The sequence below is a fragment of the Bidens hawaiensis genome, unplaced genomic scaffold (assembly GCF_021521415.1).
Source record: "Bidens hawaiensis isolate Kalapana, Puna unplaced genomic scaffold, B.hawaiensis_p1.1 tig00016033_1, whole genome shotgun sequence".
NCBI lineage: Eukaryota > Viridiplantae > Streptophyta > Magnoliopsida > Asterales > Asteraceae > Bidens > Bidens hawaiensis.
The window spans coordinates 3,614-13,790 of NW_027492449.1; the positions used below are offsets into that span (position 1 = coordinate 3,614).

The 10,177-nt window shown below is 39.5% G+C and overlaps 1 pseudogene across 1 annotated transcript; it reads left to right on the forward strand.

The window, feature by feature from the left end:
- Positions 1–4,783: 4,783 nt before the first annotated feature.
- Positions 4,784–8,247, forward strand: LOC143550364 (coronatine-insensitive protein 1-like; annotated as a pseudogene). Its single transcript, XR_013138313.1, has 3 exons — positions 4,784–5,295; positions 6,286–6,757; positions 7,362–8,247. The product of XR_013138313.1 is annotated as a coronatine-insensitive protein 1-like (transcript).
- Positions 8,248–10,177: the final 1,930 nt, after the last annotated feature.

The window sequence follows — 10,177 nt, forward strand, 5'->3', positions numbered from 1 at the left end:
GTGTACTCTGGGGAAGATCCCTTCCCAGTTGCTTTTCCGTCTCGGCAAAGCGCTTTGCCGCCGTCATGATGGCATCCCAAGTTGATGGCATGCCATCCTTACCCGTCAATGTGCGGATAAGTTCTGGGTATTCAGCGCCTTGGATGAAGGCGGCGCGAACCAGATCCTCACTTATGTTGCCGAGACTAAGCTTTTTGGAGTTGAAGCGAGTGATGAAGTCCAATAAAGATTCATCCTCCTCTCTCACGCAGTTGAGGATCGTCCACTGCTCTTCAGTGTACTTCCTCTGTTGGCTGAAGTGCTGGCTGAACTTGTTCTGAAAGTCCGCCCAGTCATATATGTGGTGGATCGGTAAACGATCGAACCATGCCCTGGCCGCTCCGACCAGAGTCATTTGGAACATGTAGCACCACGTGGGTTCCGTCCAGTTGCTGACGGTAGCCCCCGCAATGAACCTGTTCAAATGGTCGTCTGGGTCTGATAGACCATCATAAGTGCCAATGTTGGACATTTGTTTGGCACTTCTCGGGGCGATTGCTTCCGCAATGTCCCTTGCGAATTTTGACTTTCCTGCATTTGTAGCAGTTGGTCTAAAGGTTTTGGAGAAGTCACGCGGGTTTCTCTCCACGATTGGTTTAAAGGCTTCCCCAAAATTCCTTTTTGGTTGGTCGTCCGTCTCCTTACGCTTCCCTTTCGCCTTATGGCGAGGGTTCGCGTCGGTATCAGACTCCAACTCGTCGTCTGAGTACTCGCAGTCACTGCTCATATTGAGGTGTTGGCGAGTACTGCCGAATTCGTCAGCCTGTTGGGCTGAACGCAAGCGTTCATCCAATTCGGCTTGGAATTCTCTTTGCCGTGCTTCGGCCCACGCCTTCACTTGATCTAGTGTTTGGCGAGGGGCCCTCGTTCGTTTTTCCAGCTGGGTATTGGTGAACCCCAGTGGAATATTTACTCCACTTGCCCCGGCTTGTGTAGTCGGGGTAGTGTTCGTAAGGATTGTATAACCGCCGGTGTTCCCCCCAGTTGCTGGGGTTGTTACCGGGGTTTCTTGGTCGGTTACTGGCCTTTGGACCGGAGTAACGTTAACCATTTCTTCAGAAAATTCGAAAAAACTAAATTAGTTCTAGCTTTTATGCACGGATGGCGCCAATGAAGAAACACTAAGTGACCCGGTACAGATTATAGATAATCTGGGGGTTAAGTAATGTTTCCCACGGATGAGATCTAGCTGAGAAGGCTGTTCTTCAGGAGACCTGCAAAACAAACACCGTAAGCTCGTCACTGAGAAGGGGGGTTCCTCCTTGTGACCACCCTCCGGCGTGAGAATCAGACTAGGTTGCTCTGAATATAAGTGTATATTAAGAGATTGCTAGATGACTGGATAGCAGATGATCTTACCATTCCAAGATGTTGGAGTATTTATAGCCGAAGGTAGGTTTCCTAGAAGGTACAGCCGGCTGAATAGTATTCCTGTTCTACCAACAGTGGACTATGCACAGGCCATACTGGTTGGTGGGTAGGTTACGGCCAACAGTAACAAAGTCGGCTGCACTATTCCACCAACTGTTGACTATGCACGTCCCACCTACTGTGGATTGTACGCAGGCCATGCTGGTTGGTGGATAGGTTACGGCCAACAGTAACACTATTCCACCAACTGTAGGCTGCGCATGCCCCACAGTAAGGGTTGGTGAGTAGGCAGCGGCTAATAGTGACAAACAGTACTAGAGGGTGCTCCTCCTCGCACTGTTGTCGGTGAGCTGTCACCCTGTGATTGGCTCATGGGCTGTTCTGGTCAGATCGTCTGTCCTATCCATACCTTGGTAGGTATAGTACAAAAGATCTTTCAGAATCATACAGACTGGCTCATTTAGGCGGGATTGTTCCCGCCTTGCTCATTCCTTCATGTGACTACTGAAGTATCTAGTGTCTTGTGCGTGTAGCCCTGCTGTCTGCGGGTAGCCTTCCCTGATGGCTTGTATCCGCAACTGCGGGAACAGGCTGGGTACTTTACCATTGGGAGGCTTTCCCTGCGTGTACAGCTTGCGTACTGCGCGTAAGGTTCTCTGAGCATGGTGGGTCCTGCGGGAGCAGATGGTCTTTGCGCAGACGTCCCTGTTCAAGGTGAGTCTTGCGGGACCAACTGGGCTCTGCTGGGACCTACCTCTTCACTTACTAAGATAGAAAAATAAAAAATGTTTATTTGTAGATATATTCAATCTCTTTCTTAGTGTTTATATATTTTTATGAACAATCAGTGTAACTAGCTATCGAAATACTTCAAAAGGCTTATCACCTGCATACAACGAGGTGCTACAAGATTCATGTCGCATGCGTTGCCCAAACTACACCCCTTGCATCACATTTAACCCGACTAATATTTGCAAGTTGAGTTAAGAATTATTGACAGTTACCATTTACTAAAAATAACAAACAAATATATTATTCTAATACTAGAAATAATAAAAATCAAATCTACATTAATATGATAACTTTTAGCATATTTTTTGAACGCTTAGGGGCTGTTTGGGATTCCTTATTTTTGCTTCTTATAGTTTATAACTTATGGGTTATAAGTTATAAGGTGTTTAAGAAAATTGGGTTTTGTAAGTGTAAAATGTATAAGTTACAATATTATAACTTATACCTTATACCTTAAATAAGGTATAAGGAGGTAAAATAAGGAATCCCAACACCCCATTAATGAATAAAACCCGGTTATCCGAGAACCGAGATAACCCAATAGTAAAAGGCGACCATTATACAGTGTTGCCGTTGGATAGCCGCCTAAGCCCACCATCTCCTGCTTCGAAAAGAACCCGAACCCGATTAGAATCAGATTCGAACACTAGAAATCAAAATGTTTCCAAAAGCTCCTTTTTGAAAGAAAGTATAGAATAATAATCCAAGTTGGGTCTTTTATTTTACAGAGAAATTTAATTTCTTATTTTTTTTGCTGATTCGACTTGTTCAAATCTTCCTGTGTTGTATTTACCAGGTTTGATCTCTTTTTATCATCAATTATTATGATCTTGTGATATCAAATTTGCTTGCTTTTAATATATTTAACAAAACCCTAGTTTATGATTTAGATTTAGGCAAATAAATAAATTCTCTTAGGGGTGCGTTGGATACCCTGCATAATTCTCTTCGTGATCTTGATCTTGGCGGTTTCGACTTTAAAGACACCGCCCCTCCTAAAGCCCAGAAAATTTTGGCGAATGCCTTATATGGTGAAATCGTCAAGACAGTTGAAGAGAAGTTCGCTTTGTCCCCGCGACAGCGAGCCGTGTTTGAGTGTTTACGTGCCCCTCACGCTCAGGATTTCCTGTCAGTTGTTCCCATTGAAGGTTTAGGGCAATGTATGTCGCCAGTGGAATATCGGGCCATCCTCAAATACCGGTTGATGGTACCCCTTTTCCCGGTGGATGACCCGTGTCCCGTATGCCGAAAGGCTTGTTTGGATTCTTTTGGGGAGCATGCAGTCCATTGCAAAGAATTACCAGGCTTTAAATATCGACATGATCTAGTTCGAGATGTGCTTTACGACGTCCTTAAGCGGGTCGGGATCTCGGCAAAAACGGAAGCCCCGGTGAACTTCTTAACCGACCCTTTAGATGGGAGATCAACCCTACGACCCGCTGACATTCTTGTTTTTGGATGGGAAAAAGGGAAGCACGCGTGCGTTGATTTGACAGGTGTGTCCCCCCTCGTTGGGCTACGGGACCATGGGTTTGTGGTGGGTCATGCGATAAACAAGGCAGAGGCGGGTAAAGTAGCTAAGCACGAGAAAGCTTGCCTTGAGAATCAGCACGTGTTCATATCGTTTGCTTTTGACACCTTTGGCGCTCTCGGCCCTGACGCGGTTCAGTTCCTTAAGCGGGTTCAGCAGGTGGTCAGCAGTAACTCCGCCCATGCTAAAGGGAACGTTGTGTTTAGTAGGGTAGGGTTTGCTATTCAGAAGGGGGTAGCGGCGCAGCTTGTTGCCCGTCTATCTGTCGTTAGTCTGTAATTGTCCCGGTGTAAACATCAATAATATTAATTAGAGTAAAAAAAAAAAAAATTTAGGCAATATAATTCAAACAGGTTTACAAAAGTCTATTGAAGCAAATGATGTTTTTGTAAAATAGATGATTTTTTCCTTGTATAAAAACCGGATCGAACCTTGTATGTTTGTATTATTTTCAAAATTATAACCTTTACTTAAATTTATGTTGCAACTGCTTATAAAACAAAGCCATGTTTGAAACCTTCATAATTGAGCTGGGAACACCATAACCGAACCATTTTCTATTAGAACAAATAAAAAAAAATATACACACCGACGGTTAGCCGACCATTCAGTTATGGTTAAGCAAGCTCCATAATCAAACCAAGCTAACTTTGCACACCCCTAATCCTAATTCCTAATTTTGTAAGTGATGTACATGTTTAGGGTCAAAGCATTATAATGGGTTCTATGTTATGTTTTTTAAGTTGACCCGTCCTAACCTGAACCAAAAAGATCAATTTTTAGATGGATCCGCACTGACCCAAACCCGTTCTGGAAAAGAATATTAGAAATTAATTTGAGAAGAAAACGATTATAAGACAAAACAGTTAGTAGTTGAGACTGTAAACAGAAGAAAGAGAAACAAATAATAAAAATTATTCCGAGATAGAGATAAAGAATGAGATGTGCGAGGCTTTTAGAAGATGTACAAATGTTAAAGATAAATTTATGGAATTGTGTTTTGTTGTTAATTATATGGACAAAGATAAAGAAGTTGATATGATTTTCTCTTTGTTTCGAGTTTTTTCTAGACTTTAATCATGGATGACCGAAACAACAACAACCAACGAGTTCGCGGCACGTTCGACGTTTTTGAATCCGTGTTAGCTTACATACACGACTCACGTGACCGTCAGTCCATCTCCTTAGTCTGCAGACGCTTATACGAACTTGAGGCTTTGACACGTTTAGCATGTGACAATAGCTCTATGTTATGCAGCCACACCTAAACAGCTGCTGCGGAGATACCCGTCTATCGAATCATTAAAACTAAAAGGGAAGCCACGGGCCGCCATGTATGACTTAATACCCGAGGACTGGGGAGGGTATGCGAGGCCGTGGGTGGAGGAGGTTTCGAAGTCTTTTGGTTGCTTAAAGAGTTTGCATTTTAGAAGGATGATTGTCAAAGATGAGGATCTGGAAGTGTTGGCCCGTGAACGCGGGCATGTTCTTGAGGTTCTTAAGCTTGATAAGTGCTCCGGGTTCTCCACTGACGGGCTTTTGCATATTTGTAGATCTTGCAGGTATTAGTTTTGGTCTTGTTATAGATTTTATAAACAGTGTTACTTTTAGTTGTTAAGTCTAGGGATGCAAACGAGCTGAGCCACTCGTGAGGTACTTGAAAGGATCGATAAAAAGCTCGAAACAGGCTGAGCTTTATTGAGCTCGACCCTCAAATAAAACTTGTTTACTTATCGAACCCGAGTTCAAGCCTTGTATGGGAAGATGTCTATTTCTAAATATTAACACTCTTAGATTTGATGTGTATCAATTTTACACTTGCCCAGTCAAGCTCTAGCCGTATTTAGGCTCATTTAAGGTACTTCACATGAGTTCGAGCCGAGCTTAGGCTAGTTAAGGTTTTCTCAAAATATATCAAAAAACTTTAAAGTTTATATGAATTAGTTAATAAATAATAAATGAGCCAAGCTTAGGCTCGTTAAAGTTTTTCTCAAAATATATATAATTATTAATTTTTATATAAATTAAATATTAATTAATAAATAATAAACGAGCCCAGCTTAGGATCGATAAGGTTTTTCTCAAAATATATATAATTATTAAGTTTTTTATATAAATTAATTATTAATTAATAAATAATAAACGAGCCAAGCTAAGCTCGAGCTTGAAAAAAATGACTCACGAGTCGAGTTCAAGCTTTTAAAAAAAGTGCCTGAAACGAGCTGAGCTCGTTCTTAGAAAAAGAGCTTGAAATGAGCTGAGCTTGAGCTATCGTACATCAACATTAACCGAGCTTGAGGCTGGTCTAGCTCGGGCTCCGCTTGTTTACACCTGTAGTTAAATAATTAAATTTTATCAGAGATTGTTGTTAGATTGAGAAAGATTCAATTTTCAGTTTTGATAGAAATCTTTTTCTCTAAAGTTAACTTCAAGTTAACAGTTAAATACACATTTGTTTGACAACACGGGTATCATTTAACTTCCTTGAAAGCTGAAGAATTCATATTAGCAGACATGACTTCAATGTTTGACTTATAGTCTATGCTATGTAGGAACCTTAAAGTATTGTTTTTAGAAGATAGCCAAGTGATAGAGAAGGATGGAAGCTGGCTACACGAGCTCGCTATGAACAACACTCAACTTGAAACATTAAACTTTTACATGACTGATCTGTCACAAGTTAGTTGTAACGATCTTGAGCTAATAGCCAAAAGATGCAAATCTTTAGTGTCGGTCAAGATAGGCGATAGTGAAATCTTGGACCTTGTTGGTTTTTTCCAGTTTGCGGTTTCACTTGAAGAATTTAGTGGTGGCTGCTTTAACAATCAAACCGAACAATACGCTTCTGTAACATACCCCCTGCAGTTGTGTCGGTTGGGTCTGAATTACATGAGCAAAAATGAAATGCCCATTGTGTACCCGTTTGCTTCTCGTTTAAAGAAACTTGATCTCCTCTATACCTTTCTTGACAACGAGGATCATTGTGTGTTGCTCCAAAAGTGTCCTAATTTGGAAGTTCTTGAGGTATACATTCTCACTTTTACTGTTTCTATCAATGATTGTTATTACAATAAACTGGGCCTTTAAACGAGCCGAATGTTCTGCGAACTGTTCGGAGGGAAGTTTGTTTATGTTCGTTTATTTAATAAACGAACGAACATGAACAAAAAAAATTGTGTTTGTTTAATTAAACGAACGAACATGAACACGTATTTCGTTCGTTCATTTTTATTTGTGTACATTCGTTTATTTATGTTCATTTATGTTCGTTTACATATTAATAGCAAGTAATTAAACACTATCCTGAAGAGTGCTTTATATTTTTTTCATTTGTGTTCATTTAAGTGTGCTTATATATGTTCGTTTATGTTTGTTTGTGTTCATTTATGTTTGTTAATCTTTGTTCATTTATGTTCATTTAGATTTTAAACAAACGAACACAAAATATGTTCATTTGTTAAATAAATGAACACGAACATGTTCATTTGTTAAATAAATGAACACGAACACAAAATATGTGTTCGATCAAGTGTTTGTGTTCATGTTCGTGTTTTTTTCGGTTTGTTTACAGGCCTACAATAAACAACATAAATGAACTAATTAAGAATTCAAAACTGATGAAAAACAGACAAGAAATGTGATTGGAGACCGGGGAATGGAAGTTTTAGCTCGGTTTTGCAAGAAAATGAAACGGCTTAGAATCGAAAGAGGAGCGGATGAAGAAGGTGTTGTTTCTCAAACGGGATTAACCGCCATAGCACAAGGCTGTCTTGATTTAGAATGTGTTGCTGTATACGTATCCGATATCACAAACGCAGCTCTAGAATCCATGGGCAAAAACTTGAAAAAACTAACTGATTTCCGTTTAGTTTTACTGGATAAAGAAGAAGTTATTACAGATTTGCCACTCGATAACGGAATCCGATCTTTACTTATTGGCTGCGATAAACTCAGAAGATTTGCACTCTATCTGAGACCAGGAGGGTTAACAGATGTGGGTTTGACTTATATTGGTCAACACAGTCAAAACATAAGATGGATGCTTCTGGGGTATCTTGGAGAATCTGATTCCGGGCTTCTCGGGTTTTCCCGAGGCTGCCCGAGCCTACAAAGGCTTGAAGTAAGAGGGAGTTGTTTCAGTGAAAAAGCACTTGCATTGGCGGTTTTACAGTTGAGATCTTTAAGGTACTTATGGGTACAAGGTTACAAAGGATCTAAAACAGGTTTTGATCTGTTAGCGATGGCTTGTCCGTATTGGAATATTGAAATAATTCCTCCAAGAAAGGTTAGTTGCGGAGATGGTAGAGAGATGGAACATTCTCCACATATACTCGCATATTATTCTCTTGCTGGACCAAGAACTGATTTCCCGCCTTCTGTTATCCCGCTTGACTACATTGCTCAATAAATCTGTACATAGTTATTGAAAAAGTTAGCGTCTTTTTCGATCTTGAGATAAGTTTTATGTTGGTTTTGTTTGTTGTATCGTTACTGTCTATACCTGTTTGTATTGGTTTTTTGGTAGTTTTGGAATAACATTCAAGCGTGTGATACTTCGGTTTTTTGGTGGTTTTGGTCATATAACTAAAATTTGATTTATTCTTGCATGAATAAATTGTTTTGCTTCTGAGTCAGGTATAAAAACAGCTAGACAAATACAAATAGAAACCAACAAAATGGAAACAGAGATAGTGTGGTTCATGTGTATTGTGTGTAAAGTACTGTACCATTCAACTTGGACATGCAGACAGTATTTGAGGTTACAAATGAATTGAGCATAAATTACTATATCGTAAGTGGAAATTATGTGACAACATATAAAAACCAAAGTTGAAGGTTTTAAATTTATTATGATTTATAAACACTACACAGTATGTAGCACATAATGGTATTTGTATAGTTGATACACGTGGTTTAGGGTTAGGTATTTACACCTTCAAGCATGAGATTCACGATTAAACAAGTATTATTAGAATATTTATTTGTCTTTAAAGTGTATCTTAAAAATGTATGATAGTTTTTGGATCATGAAAACGGCAAATCGACTTACGTGATGCAACACGAGCGCGCCTGGCATCTAATACTATCCCGACAAAATATTATTATTTAAGTATAAAAATAACTACTTTGAGTTACAAAAATAATTTGCATTAAAATTTGCGGGTGAAAACAAAACGGAGCAATGCACGAGATAATGGGCAATGGGCCCGCTACACAAGCCCAAGCCCAAACCCATGAGCTCATATATAAATCAATTTCTTTATTTGTTTCTCATTACTCAACTACACACTTTCTCTTTAACTTTCCAACTCTCTCATTTCTCTCTCTAAGAGAGAATACCGATGACCGCCGGCGGTCGTCCAACGACCGTCCGGCGGTGGTCCAACGAGAATTTCATCATACTTTCCGGCGAGTGCAACCACGACATTTTAACGGTAATTTTTCCAAATTTGGAGCGGTTTGAGCCCTAGAGCAACTTTGACGAGAGTTTTGGCCAAACTCCGACAAGCTTGTTTTTGAGTTTCCTCTTCATGGCTTTGGGAGCATCTATGCAAGTTTTTGAGTCGATCCATTTTCCGGCGAAACTGCGGTAAGATATTTTGTTAAAATACATGTTCTTTTTATATTTTATGTACCGGTGTGGTGCAAGATTGCACCAAATCAAAGGGGTTTTTGTTCAAAAACTAAATTAAGTGATTTTTCAAGTAAAATGGGTGATTCTTGAAAGTGTACTTTATGACATTTGTCAAATATTTGTATTTCTATATCGCGACAAGCAACATGTTTGATCAGAACCCTTCGCGACACGCGATCGAGCTCAACAACAAACGAAATCAGATTTGGGTCGCGACAGCCTTCACCACGTGAAGCGATTCGCTGCTAAACGAAATATGTGTCGTTACGAATTGATGCCTCATTTAATCCGATTATCACCAAATTGATGCCTCATTTAATCCATCATTCAATTAATGTTAACCTGACACCCAATTAATGTGATACTAAGTCGAGTAGGGTCTTTCAACGTGAACTAAATGAGTCATTTTTTTATTTTTTTTTGCTGTTTTAACAAAAAAAAAAAAAAAAAAAAAAAAAAAAAAAAAAAAAGAAACTGCTAGGGTTTTTATTGTTAAATTACTTAGCACCCAATTCCCCGTTTGATTCCTAATTGTTGGGACATCTTTGTTGTTGAAGTTGGGATTTTTCACTTTTGGAACAATTTATATCCGAAAAGATGACAACTACTACCAAAAGTGTCACCTATTGAAAAAATATTTCTTTAATTGGTTGATCCACTTGTTTGGTATGGGTCAATGAAATGGGCTATGGAATGGAATGAACGAAGGAATGAAATTAACACAGTAATGGAATGATTCATTACCATTTTATTGACATGTTTGGTTACCATGTGGGAATGAAATGAATTATTAGTTTTTTTATTTTTTG